The sequence below is a fragment of the Triturus cristatus genome, chromosome 1_2 (assembly GCF_964204655.1).
Source record: "Triturus cristatus chromosome 1_2, aTriCri1.1, whole genome shotgun sequence".
Classification (NCBI taxonomy): Eukaryota; Metazoa; Chordata; class Amphibia; order Caudata; family Salamandridae; genus Triturus; species Triturus cristatus.
Genome location: NC_140580.1, coordinates 961,211,695 through 961,225,949, shown reverse-complemented (window position 1 = coordinate 961,225,949; position 14,255 = coordinate 961,211,695).

Below are 14,255 nucleotides of genomic sequence, written 5' to 3'. Positions count from 1 at the left end.
TAAACATGTATTTTTTTATGTATTTAATAGGGCGGGCAGGAGGCGGGATATGCGTAAGGGAACTATGCGGAGAGTGTGGAGATTGGTTCCATCTCCATGCCTCTCCGCGTATTACGCCCACCCTTAGTCTCAACGCATAATTGTCCATGGTTTTTTTCCGATTTATTCTAGCAAGATACACCTTATTACAGAAATTGTATTACCTTTATAAATGAGTTCCTTGTGAACACAGTTTTTTTTTGCTGATTATTAATACCCTGTTCGCAAGGACATATGGGTCGCTCTTGTCTTTTGTAAATAGGGATTAAGGCTGGGCGGAGTGCATGGAGTGGCACTCCGCGGAGTTCCACGGAGTTAAAAAAACTTAGTGGAACTCTGCTCCGCTCCAGTTCCACCCCCAATTTTTTTTATAAGAAATAAAAACACTTACCTGCTCTCTGGCGTCTCCGGGCTGCCCTCCTCCTTGCGGTGGTCTCGCCTACTTGCCGCCATCATTGTCGCCGGTCGCAAATTCCTCCATTTTACATCTTAGAAAAGATGTAAAACATAGGAGTTTGCAATGAGAGTGAGGACGGTGGCAAGGAGGAGACACCACGGCAAGGAGGAGGGCAACCCAGAGATGCCAGAGAGCCGGTACGTGTATTTTTTTTAAATTGGGGGTGGGACTGGGTGGAGCGGAGATCCACTGAGTTTTTTTTAAACTCCATGGCACTTTGGGCTGCGTAAGAAACAACAATGATTCTCAACTGGTATCATTCAGCACAGACAGATAAATTGCATGTACAAGACATTACAGTTAGAATAAGGAAGACTCTGAAAGAATTAGGTAGAAAAAAGTCATAATGTATTAGATCAAAAAAGTTCTTCGAAGCAGGCCACAAAATGTGCATCGCCTGTCACTTCACAACCGTCCTGTTTCCAGAAGGTCTTAATCTTCTCAGATTGCCGCTTAGCACACAGTTTATGGGCCAGTAGTCTGTCACATTAATTTCCCCCTCTATAAAACTTATGCTAGAGCTGCAGTAGCACACATTCTGCTCTACCCATGTCTAGTCACTGCAATTGACTGAGGAGGCTTCCAATTTATCGTTTTCAGCTACATTAGCACAATGAGTTCCCCTCTAGTCACCACCTTCAGGGTCTCCCAAAAGGTAGCTATGGGTATGTCCTCTGTATTGTTAGTCTCTAGGTAAGCTGTCAGAGCGCTTGTCAGTTTTGGATCATGCCTTGTCTGTAAAGGAGATTTCCTCTCAGTCTCCACAGGCCCATTGCTGGTGTGAGGGCCTCTATGCAGAGAGATGAGGGTCAATGGGGCATGATCTGAAAGTGCCATGGGCTCTATGGAGGTCTCCTGAACCCTGAACAGTGCCACCAATGAACCTAGATAGTGATTTATTTATGTATAGGTCTTGTGAGCTGGAGAATAGTATGAGTAATCCCTTGTGTTTGCGTGCATTGTCCTCTATATGTCACTGACTACACCTCCCGTAGCCATTTACCCCCTCCCTTCCCCAGGACTCCCACCTGCCCAAACTGCTGCCCAATATGTCTAACTCTAACTCTACTCCTGAGGTGCTGACAAGCGCAAATTTGTAACTTGTTTTAAAAATGACTGTGTGACTTTTAATTTGTACAAACTCCTCCTGAGCACTCCCCCCCCCCCCTCACCGATCTCCTTGGTCCCGCGCAGCCGATCTGAACTCTGCCGCGGAGTGGAGATACAACTGCCGCCATTCGCCGAAAGCCCGCAGGCCACGCCCACAAACGTGAGGCTATGCCCCCTGCACTGCTACTAAAGGCGTGCTGATGCCAGAAATCACTTAGAGGCACCCTACTCCTGAGGCGGAAGCCGGGAGCACGCTGACAAGCGCGAATTTGTAACTTGTTTTAAAAACTTACTGTGTGACTTTTAATTTGTACAAACTCCTCCTGAGCACTCCCCCCCCCCCCTCCTCACCGATCTCCTTGGTCCCGCGCAGCCGATCTGAACGCTGCCGCGGAGTGGAGATACAACTGCCGCCATTCGCCAAAAGCCCGCAGGCCACGCCCACAAACGTGAGGCCACGCCCACTCGTATCACATACAAATGTCCCTTCACAGGACGCGCAGCGGGCGCGCCGCCAGCGCGCCGAAGGCGCGCCAAAGGCAAGCCCGTCTGCGCCCGTCCGCAACCGACAGGGACTAAGGGCCACCCCCCCTGGTCCCCCCACTAGGACTCAATATAGCATCAATGCCCTCCTCACACTTAAACCCCCCAAGGAAGCCCGCTGTCACCAACTCTACCACCCTCTAGCCCTCCCCATCTCCTGCCCCCATTGTAACACTAGTCTCAAACCACGCCGGCATACCCCGGAGCAGCAAAGCTTCACCATACTACTCCTCAACTTCAGATCTCTGCCTAAACACAGTGCAGAAACTGTCTGCTAATTGACGAGCGTAACCCCGACGCTATCCTATTAACCGAGACCTGGTTAACACCTGACTGCGACCCAGATATAGTCCAAGCGCTTCCCCCTGGCTACCAGATCGCCCACAGAGACTGCACCCGGCGACAAGGAGGAGGTATTGCAGTCATATACAAATCCGCATATCACTGTCATTGCACACCGGATCCGATCCCAGACTGCCAAAGTATGTCCTTCTGTCTTAAATTTACCCCTAACAATAGCCTAACAGGAATACTCCTGTACCGCCCCCCAGGACCCTTAAACAATTTTCACTTGTTACTGCCTTCGCAAGTAGCAGTCTCCGCCATGTCCCCCTCCAACTTTACGATACTTGGCGACTTTAACCTGCACTTTGATAACCGGTCCGACAACACTGCCAATGAGCTCATCTCCAGCTTAGCCGCCATCCAACTGGAGCAACTAATCAAGACTCCCACCCACAATAAAGGTCATCTACTTGACCCCGTATTTAGTAACTGCCCCAACCTGTCAGTAGGTTCCATCATACACCTTCCGTGGACAGACCACTTTCTCATCCCCCTCACCTGGTCCATCTACAAAAACACTCCTAAAACCCCATCCTCACGTACAAGGAGGAACTGGTCAAAACTCCCGCTAGAACAGTGGGATAACCAACTAACGGCCACGAAACCCCTGCTCACCCAGGACCCCTACTGGATAGTGGGATCTTCAATGAATGGATCAAGGACTCCCTTGACACCGTTCTCCCGATTAAGAAAACTGTATCAAAAAGAGCTCAAGGATCGTCCCCCTGGTACTCAGAAGAACTCAGAGAATATAAACGTCAGTGCAGAAGGTCTGAAAGGAAATGGCGCCTTGATTATACTACTACTGACAAAACCAGATACAAGGAAGCCATAAAGGCATATAAACTTGGGATCACTATAGCCCAATCCACTTACTACAAAGAAAAAATTCTCTCTGCCAGATCCAAACCCAGAGAAATTTATCAAATCGTCAAAACCCTTTCCAAAATTTCCCCCTCGGCAGTGCCTGCCGATAACCCCATCGGCCGCTGCAATAATCTAGCCGATTTCTTTCACCAAAAAATCAACAATATATATTTTTCCTTCACTACCTCCACTCCCGAGCCAATTATCAATGAACCTCAGCTCCCAGCAGATATAAAACGCTCACGCCTAATAACCATGAGCAATGTCCCACCATTAGACCTGGAAACGCTTCAAATTCTCGCACTACAGATAAAATCTGGCTCTCCCTCTGACCCAGCACCCCCCCTTACGATGACAATGGCCAGCCAAATCATTCTCCCCACCCTCCTAGAGCTACTGAACTGCTCCTTGGAAAAGGGAGTCGTTCCTCCCATTTGGAAACAGGCGATGGTGAAAGCGCTTCTTAAAAAACCCAATCTTGACGTGAACGATTCTAACAACTATCGTCCCATTTCTCTGCTACCCTGGCCTAGTAAAATACTGGAGAAACATGTTAATCTCCACCTAACAAAACACCTCAAAGAAAACCTCCTACTGGACATCACCCAAACAGGATTCCGCCCAAAACATGGCACGGAAACAGCTCTCCTAGCCGTGGTGGAAGAATCAAGAAAGATCCTAGATCAAGGGGGATCAGTGGCAGTGGTCCTCCTCGACCTCAGCGCCGCGTTTGACACGGTGTGCCACAAAACTCTATTACATCGACTATTCAATATCGGAGTCTCTGGAAATGCTCTTGCATGGTTGAGATCCTTCTTGAGCGGAAGAACTTTCCAGGTCTTCGATGGTGACTCATGCTCCACCAGCTAACCTCTGAGCTGCGGGGTGCCCCAGGGCTCCTCCCTAAGCCCCACGCTGTTCAATGTGTACATGAGACCGCTGGCTGGGATCATTCGTCAATATGGTATCAAAATCATATCATAAGCGGACGATACCCAGCTTGTGGTCTCCCTGGCACAGAAGAACAGCAGGCTCCCGCAAGCCAACATGGCATCCTGCATGGAAGACACAAAAAGCTGGATGACGGCATCTTCCTTAAAACTGAATGGGGACAAAACCGAGATCATGCTCCTCCTTCCCCCACCACCATCACCCAGCTATGGCCTTCCAGTTTGGGTCCACCTCCTTCCCCGAAGGAGGACATCAAGAGCTTGGGAGTCTGGCTAGACAAATCCCTCACTCTTAACACCCAGGCAACGAAGATTTCAGCAATCTGCTTCGGGTTAATCCGGATGCTGAAAAAAATTCTCCCTATCCTACCCCTTGAAGCCAAACAAATCATCGTTCAGGGCCTCATTCAATCGCGGCTTGATTTCAACAATGCCCTCTATTTGGGAGCACCAGAATACGTATTAGAAAAGCTTCAACGGACCTAGAACTGTGCAGCCCGGACCATACTCCAGATACCCCGCAGAGAATCAGTTAAGGCAGGGATTCGTTCGCTCCACTGGCTCCCTGTCAGGGAAAGAGTAAAATTCAAGGCCCTCTGTATCTCCCATCAAGCCTTCCATAGAGTTGGCCCCCAGATCAACCACTCCCTTCTTACCCCCTACTGCCCCGGTAAACAACTTCGCTCCTCAAACGCCTGTCTTGCCACAGTTCCCCGAATCAAAAGATCTAGGGCAGGAGGCAGGTCCTTCGAGCTCAATGCTGCCAAGCTGTGGAACTCCCTCCCCCCCTCCCTAAGATCTAATCAGATCCTCTCTTCGTTCCGCAAAGAACTAAAAACCTTCCTCTTTAGAAACTAAGCCCCCCTTCCCCCCCTCTCAGAGTACTATGCCCTCTGTGTCAGTGCTTGGACGCCCTTGGGCAGCAGCCGCGCTATACAAATCCCTTTTTCATTTCATTTCATTTCATTATTCGCCACCAGGTTGTGGTCTCTCTCCAGAAGATAGCCTGATCAGGCGACTCCAGAGTTATCTAGGGCTGCTTGCTATGAGAATCGTTCCTTGCTAGTTGTCGTTAGCTGCGTAGATAGCTGCTATTGTAAATGGGAGCATTACGATGTGGATTTGGTGGGCCAATCATCTACTCTGGATCTCGGCCAGTTTGGACACTATCATCCCCCGAAAGATGAAAAGTATTGGTGGGGGATTTGGTGAGATTTCAACCTATGCCAATCCAGGGCCACTGAGTGGGTCTCTTGAACTAGACATACCTCTCCCCCGAGTGTTCCCATCAGTAGAACACAGTCTTTCTCTTAACTGGGCTGGCTAGGCCGTGTACATTGAGGCTGATTACTTTAAGGGTTGAGCATGGTTGGGGTGGGAGTGTGCATGTCATTGTGCCTCTGCTCGGCAGGATGGGAGAGCTTAGGGGTGAGCCCTCTGGGAATGAGGGCGCCAGGGCTTGTTTGGACTGCTTTCCGGGGGTCGTTGGTGAGTCCAGTGTGAAAGTAATTACAGTCTCATTCCTCCCTTAAATTATGACATTAACAGTGAAACAATTTTTAAGTCCAGGAAACTCTAGTATTAGGTAAAGGTGATCGAGTGTAAGTCTGGAGGTAAGGGCATTTCTAGCCACATCTAGGTGGATCTCTGAGCGTCCAGGGTCCCTCTGTTTCCAGCCGCTACCACATATAAAGGGAGGGGTTAGGCCAGAGCGATTCCTTCTACCCACCCAGCTGTGCTTTAGAGTCATTCTGCCTCTGGATGGTCAGTGTCCCCTACAAGGCTGTTGATGAAGGCTTGCCACTTGTGGGCTATGGTTGTGGGATCTGGGCATTATCCCCACAGGGATCTCATAATTCAGTGCCACCATTGATTGCGGACTCCAATGGCTGCCTGAGACTTCTTGAGTGAGGAGTTGGCGATATTTTCGGGGATGTTCAAGAGCCATTGTGCATCCTCCAGGATCCTGATTTGGTGAAGCTGCTTTCCTAGTGGAAGATAGAGGAGTTGTGCATCCTCCTGGTTCCTGATTTGGTGAAGCTGCTTTCCTACTGGCCCCAGTTGTATGGCATACCTTTGCTTCAGAGGAGCTCTGTGACTGGTCATAATCCTTTTTTTCTGCAGTGTCAGGGCTGAAAGGTCCTGATACAGTGGTGGATTATGCCCCTTGAAGTAGACCGGGTGGGCATTCCGTGCACTACCTATGAAGTTTTCATTTTAATTTGAAAATATCGGAGGATTGTGCACCGTCTCCACTTGCCGGGCCCATCCTACGTGTGTTTCATCTAAACCTGGGATTTGACGGAAAAGTACTTGGACATATTCTGTTATGTCCAAATCCTCTGGTCCTAATGGCGCCCTTCATATGCATGTTATTTTGGGGGAGCTTTTCTCCAAATCCTCCACCTGAGCCTGAAGGGCGGTCTGTTGTTCTTAAAGACAGAGGACCTCCTGCTGAAGATATTAAAGTTTGTCTTCCTGAGTAATAGTGCTGTCTTCGAGAGTGGAGACCCTGTCAACACCCACCTCTAGTGCCTGTCACACCTCTCGCGAGTCGTGTGACAGTTCTCATTTCACTGCATAGATGTTTTCCCATAGTGAGGTGAAAAGGGAGTCCATAAATGCCCTTGTGAGCGGCGCCACTGCATCGCTGTTGCACCCATGAGCAGTACCCTGTTGGGTCAATAGGATGTCATCAGCAAGCGTGCCCCTTGCATGAGTAACCCTAACTTTGAGGGTATGTCCCTTCTTCTCCCACACTGCTGCCATCCTCGTGCCCAGTACGGGCCCTGTACAGGTACATTTGGGAGGATCTCTGTGTGGCCAATTTGGGCCTTCGGCACCAAGCCACAAAGAGGTCACTGCTTTCCTTTTAGCAGTGGCCTTTGAAGCTGAGGGTGGTCTTGGCCGTGTGCCTCAGGTATGCGCAGGTGTGGGGTCAGGTCTGCAGGACAATGTGGTGTGGTGGCAGGGTAGATGAACTGCTGGTGAGCTCATGGAGGGCCACTGCCCAGTCCCCTGGCAGTGCTGCAGCCATGTGTGCCATGCAGGTCGCAGCAGGTGAAGTGAATGGCACCTGGACCGTGGAGGCCTGATTGTAGGAAAAATTGCTTGCCTGATGCGTGCGGCTACAGGATTTAGTGTTGCCCCTATGTTGATTGACCTAGCTCAGCTGCGGGGCTCTACAGCCATCAACAGCATGATAGCAGCCATTTGAGTGTTCAGGCACTAATGCTGTACACATTGATCCCTCAACTGCTGCGGGGGAGGCAAGCAATAGAGTGGAACCCACTCGGGGGAGCCGTATGAGGCCTTGGCCCATGCAGGCTTCAGTGGGGTCCTGGGCATCTGTCTCAGTGTGCTCCAAAAAGGCCCACCCTAGCCCTCTGTGGCACAGTTGCAGGTCAGGGAGCTGAGCCCAGAGGATCCGATGAGAGTGAAGCCAGGAGCACTCGAGCCCCGCATCAGTACAGGCCCTGATACGTGGAGTGTGGTCTCCGGCACTGGTGTAACCCCTAGTTCGGTCACTTCACCTCATGGATGGGACACCATCCTAATTGGATCCAAGTCCCACTGGCCTCCTGGATGCTCTTCAGCTCCTGGATGCTTTTCAGCTTCGGCACTCGGAGGTAAGTGAGGGAGGTTGATTCCGCCAGGGGCATAATGGAAAGGCTCCTGCTCAGGAGGATGCCATTGTGGGCCCTGAGACCCCTGTGATTCATGGCTTGCCATGGCAGGTCAGCGGGGAAGCGTCTTACGCTACGGCCATCTTTACCACACCCTATTTTGTTGCATTTAGAGCTATTTTCTTCATGCAAAATGCATCCCTGGGGTCAATTTTTTACATGAGGGTGCATTTTGCACTAAGAAAATAGCACTAAATGCTGGGCACGCTTCTAGGGTAATTCCGCACAACCTTGGGTAAATTTGCTGTAATTTAGAGTAAGTACGCTACCGCAAATGTCATCAGTTATTTGCAGTCCTAGAGTTGACCTGCAATTGACTTATATAGGACTGATTACTCCCCTGTATTATTGTTGTAGTCCACATACCCTGGGTTGCCCCGGGTTGTCCCTTTTCTATTCAAATGTCTCTCTGTCTGGGGGCTACAAATAAAGGAAGAAAGTGAGGTATAATCATTACGTTTGTGTCTTTAATAAAATTAGAACTTCATCAAATATAGAAACTTGGATAATCCATATTGGAAACGTAACACCCACATATTTTTTCGTGGTCCGTTAAAAGGGCTTCTTCCATGGGGAAAAATGTTTTGCCAGTGGAGAAAAAAATGCATTGGTACAGCATGCTTTATTTTCTGCACAGGAAGAATAGGACCCTTCACAAAAAATCACATGACATTCCCACAAGAATTCCTGGAGACCTGCTCTAGTTTTGAAGGCATAGTTTTCAGACTGTTTGTGAACAGGAAATAACAGAAAGGTATGCCCAGTAAGAGTAGTAAATATATGGATGCTATAGCAGTGATCATCCTTCCTTTCCTGAATGCCTCTACATCTACAGAGAAGATAGCTCACATTGGATTGTGATGCTACCAGAGCATTATTGCACACACATTTAGTGGTGGTTCCTCCGCTAAGGTGGAAAAGCGTCGCCTCAATTATAATAACTCTAGGTCATTATCATTTTATTTTCTTCTGTTGCTTCGTTTTTGCGCCATCAGCTCAGGAGTTTTTTTCTCAATAAATCGCCCGTGGATTGAATTGGTGTGACGCCTCCTTTCGCATTAGAATTTGGACTCTTTTGAAAGCACTGACGATTAATGGGCAGGCGTACAGCGTAACAGGCAGGCTCTCTGGATTTATATATATATATATATACACTTGAGGTTATTGTGTGCAACTACGAAAACCAGAAGGCCTGAGAAGTGGCTACGCCCACTGGGGCGGTCTGAGTGAATATGATGTAGCTGCACTTTACCGGTCCTGTGGTACAATATTTGCCGTTGCCATTGAAGAAGGGTCAAGAGACTTGAAACCCGCCTGGCAGTGAATGGCAGTAATATTCTGATGACGTCTTTTACATCTGTGTGCAGCCTTCGTGATTAAATAAAGAAGGAATCAAACCTACCTGGCGTGGCTCTTCCATAAGGGGCAACTCTTGTTTGTTTGTATATATATATATATATATATATATATATATATATATATATATATATATATATATGTATATATATAATCTACTGGCGGTCGCCAGTAGATAGTCATAGTTAGGACCTATTTTCCATAGGAAATCTGCAATATTCTATTCCCAATAAGTCTAGCGCCAGTTGATGAATCCTCGCGAAATTTTCCAAACTTTTGGCCAGCTCTGCTCCGCTCCTACCCTGAAAGTTTCGTGGTGATTCGTCAAGCTGGGGTTGAGAAAAAAGGGGGGTCCCAAAACACGTTTTCTCCATGCAATTTCCCATAGGATCTGTTGTCACAGCTACAGCCCGAACCGCTGAACGGAATGACACCAAATTTGGCAAAGAGGTAGTCCTCAGTTCAGACTCGTGCCTTTTGCATAAATGGTGTGAATCTGTTCAGTAGTTCCTGAGAAAATTAGGGTAAAAAAGTTAGTGATATCTATGGCCGGGGAAGATCAGCGGACCCTACCCGCACCGTAAGCGCACCCTCCCTGAACCGAGCGCTGAATGCTAATTGGCTGTCGAGTGTCTGTCTACATTCGAAACCAGGAATTGTTGGCGGCCATTTTGTGCCTCGGTAGAAGCGAGGCTGAAGAAGCAAGGGGAATTAAGTGTGTAAAACATATAACGGGGGCAGAGTGGAAATACTCTGACCCTCTAGAGGTGCTTAGGGGGTCCCAGAAGGACCCCCAGGGGCCCCCTTTAAAAAAAAAAAAACGGCGAAAAGCACGCTAGGTGCGCGCATCCTATCGCGTTGGGTGCACGGATCCTCACGCGTTGGGTGCGCGGATCCAAGGAAAAAAAAATTGAAAAAAGACAAGAAATCATTGGTTGTATGACAACTTTCTACACTGAAAGGTAGGGTGTATATTTCTGTTTTTTAAATGCATGATTCTTATTGGTTAACAAAAACAGATTGTAAGGAACATCATATATGATAAGCTGATATGCTGAAAAGTCAAGCACACTTGCTGTCTTGATTAGCAACATTGTGTGATGAACTTGTGACCTGTTTGCTCAGCACAGTGTTCCATGACCTGTTTCTATGGTAACAGGCAGAAGGCAGATTGGGGGAAGGGTTCAAATGTATTTCATTTGGAAAGGATTGAAATGTTTAATCAATAGAATTGTGTGTTGTGCTCAGTACAGTGTACCATGAACTGTTTCTACGGTAAGAGGCAGAAGGCAGATTGGGGGAAGGGTTCAAATTTATTTCATTTGGAAAGGGTTGAAATGTTTAACCAATATAAATGTGTGTTTGCTTTTGAATTTATGTGTGAAGGAATGTGATCTGATGTTTACATGTATATGTGTGGAAAATGAAAGGGAAACTTTGCCATTCTTTTGTTTTGCTGAGAGGTGCACAGTGCAGAGATTCTGTATAAGAAAATCTGGTGTGTGACTGATATCTGGTGTGTGACTGATATACTTCTTAATCTACAAAACAACTTGAAAGGTGAGTTATTTAATTGTGAGGGGATATATGTAGACTATTTTGATTTTAATCAGACTAATGTATTTCTCCTACTAAAGTGTAGGGAGTACTTTTTTTCTCTACAATCTTATTGACAGTGTGTGTGCATGTAGAAACCATTCTGTGATAAGCATTTGTGTTTTTCATGTGTTTGCAGACAGATAACTGTGCTGTTTTTATATTTTGGTAGAATCAGAAGCTAGTCATTGTTTATGAATTTGTGAAATGAGTTATGTTTCTATACTAAAATGTAGTACTCCTTCTAGATGAAGAAATGTGTTTTGGTATAGTGCAAGAGATAGTGTTGTTTGTCTAGAATCACACAGTGAGTATGTGTGCATTTGGGAACCACTGTAAGAGAAGCATTTGGTAACATTGTGTATTTGCTGACAGATAACTGTTTTAAAACCTGTCATGTTGTCAAGTTTTAGTAGCATTAGAAGCCAGTCTTTGCTTATGCATTGATAAAATGAGTCATGCTTTGACACTAATGTGCTGTACTTTAATATGTATATTGTGTGTAGTCTCCTTACCCCTTGCACAGTAATGAATGAGTTATGGTAAGCTGCTAGGGATAGTGTTGCTTGTCTAGAATCACACTGTGAGTCTGTGTGCATTTGGGAACCACTGTGAGAGAATCATTTGGTAACATCGTGTATTTGCTGACAGATAACTGTTTTAAAACCTGTCTTGTTGTCAGGTTTTAGTAGCATTAGAAGGCAGTTTTTGCTTATGCTTTGATTAAATGAGTCAGGCTTTGACACAAAAGTGCAGTCCTGAAATATGTAGATTGTGTGCAGTTCCCTTACCACTTCCACTGTAGTGAATGAGTTTTGGTAACTCCTAGGGATAGTGGTTGTTTTCTAGAATCACACTGTGAGTCTGTGTGCATTTGGGAACCACTGTGAGAGAAGCATTTGGTAACAGCGTGTATTTGCTGACGGATAACTGTTTTAAAACCTGTCATGTTGTCAAGTTTTAGTAGAATTAGAAGCCAGTCTTTGCTTATGCATTGATAAAATGAGTCATGCTTTGACACTAATGTGCTGAACTTTAATATGTAGATTGTGTGTAGTCTCCTTACCCCTTGCACAGTAGTGAATGAGTTTTTGTAAGCTGCTAGGGATAGTGTTGCTTGTCTAGAATCACACTGAGTCTGTGTGCATTTGGGAACCACTGTGTGAGAAGCATTTGGTAACATCGTGTATTTGCTGACAGATAACTGTTTTAAAACCTGTCTTGTTGTCAAGTTGTAGTAGCATTAGAAGGCAGTTTTTGCTTATGCTTCGATTAAATGAGTCAAGCTTTGACACAAAAGTGCAGTCCTGAAATATGTAGATTGTGTGCAGTTCCCTTACCACTTCCACTGTAGTGAATGAGTTTTGGTAAACTCCTAGGGATAGTGGTGCTTGTCTAGAATCACACTGTGAGTCTGTGTGCATTTGGGAACCACTGTGAGAGATGCATTTGGTAACATCGTGTATTTGCTGACAGATAACTGTCATGTTGTCAAGTTTTAGTAGCATTAGAAGCCAGTCTTTGATTATGCATTGATAAAATGAGTCTTTGACACTAATGTGCTGTACTTAAATATGTAGATTGTGTGCAGTACCCTTACCTCTTCTAGACTAGTGAATGAGTTTTGGTAAACTCCTAGGATAGTGTTGCTTGTCTAAAATCACACTGAGTCTGTGTGCATTTGGGTAAGGATTGTGAGAGAAGCATTTGGTAACATCGTATATTTGCTGACAGATAACTGTTTTAAAACCGGTCATGTTGTCAAGTTTTAGTAGCTTTAGAAGCTAGTCTTTGCTTATGCATTGATAAAATGAGTCAGGGTTTGACACTAAAGTGCAGTACCATGTACTATTCTCTTCACTGTGCCAGAACTGAAAATTTAAAAGTTTTACCCAGGCACTGTCCTAGTAGTAGTCTGATGATTTAGTCAGTTTCCAAGTACTCATGTTGTGAACCATACATTACCACATAGACTGCTTCAAATGTCTATGCAGTATGCATGCAGTCTTCTAACATACTATACACTTGTCTTTCATACCTTCAATTCCCTAGTCAGTATCCATACAGTCCAGCAAACATCCTGTCACTCCCTTAGCACTCCTCTAGTGACCCATTCAGTACCAAGTACTAATCCATTCACTGTGTCAAAAGACAACTAGGCACTCTCCTTGCTGTACTCTAATCATTCAGTCAGTACCCAAGTACTCATGCAGTGAGCCAGGCCTTAGCACACAGACTGCTTCAAATGCCTATTCACTATGGATGCAGTCCTCTAATCACCTACACAGTTGTCTTTCACACCTTCAATTCCCCAATCAGTATTCATACACTTCTAGCAAAAACCCTGTGACTCACCCAGTGTGTCTCCTTATAGTATTGTAATCATTCAGCCAGTTAGCATGTAGTCTTTTAGTGAGGTAGGCTTTAGGGCATGAACTGCTTCAAAGTAGTATGCACTATGCATGTAGTGTTTTAACCATCGTCACACTTGTGGTTCAGGGCTATAGTTTCTTAGTCCGTTTTTATATAAAATGTGTTTGTACAGTAATGGAATAGTATAAATTTGAAAGTTATTAATATACATTTATTTGTGATTTTTTTTTACAGATACTGTTTTTCAACGTTAGAATAGAGAAATCATGCCAGAAAAAAAAAGAAAAAGAAAAGAAAGTCAGAAAGGCGCAAGAGTGTTTCTCATCCGTTTGCACTCTTGTCGTGCAAGATTGTTCGGATGAAGGGTCCTTAGGTGCTTCATCATACTTGCCGTGCCGCACGAGTATTTCTTGTTAGGATCCCCTCGCGACAGCACTCTTTTGCAAATCTTGCATGTGACCAAGGTGGCATTGGTCTTATTCTGCCCCTCGGCAGAAAAACGTTCTTTGCGTGGTGCCTCCTCCAAAAATTCATTCTCAGATAAATTAGGAGATGCAGGTGATGCCTGCTGCCCTGAATCCATTTTTAGTTGAAAATAGTTAGAGCTAAGTGGAAACTTAGTCTAAAAAATCTTCTTCTCTGCAAAGAGATGCTCCTCCAAAGAAGGTCAAAGAAGAATGATTGAATTGGGTGGGGTCTTTCAATAGTTAGAACAGGAAGTGTAATGAACCAATCAAATCTCTTTTTTTGCAGGTCACATGGGATCCGCGCACCCTGCGCTTACGCATCACGCACCCAGCGCACATCCGCGAAATTGAATTATAAAATAAATATAGGATTAGATGTAAAAATATATTACTTTTAAGACTAGTTTAGAGTTTGTCTTCAAATAACATTCACATGAAATACATATATATGTTTTTTTAAATGTTA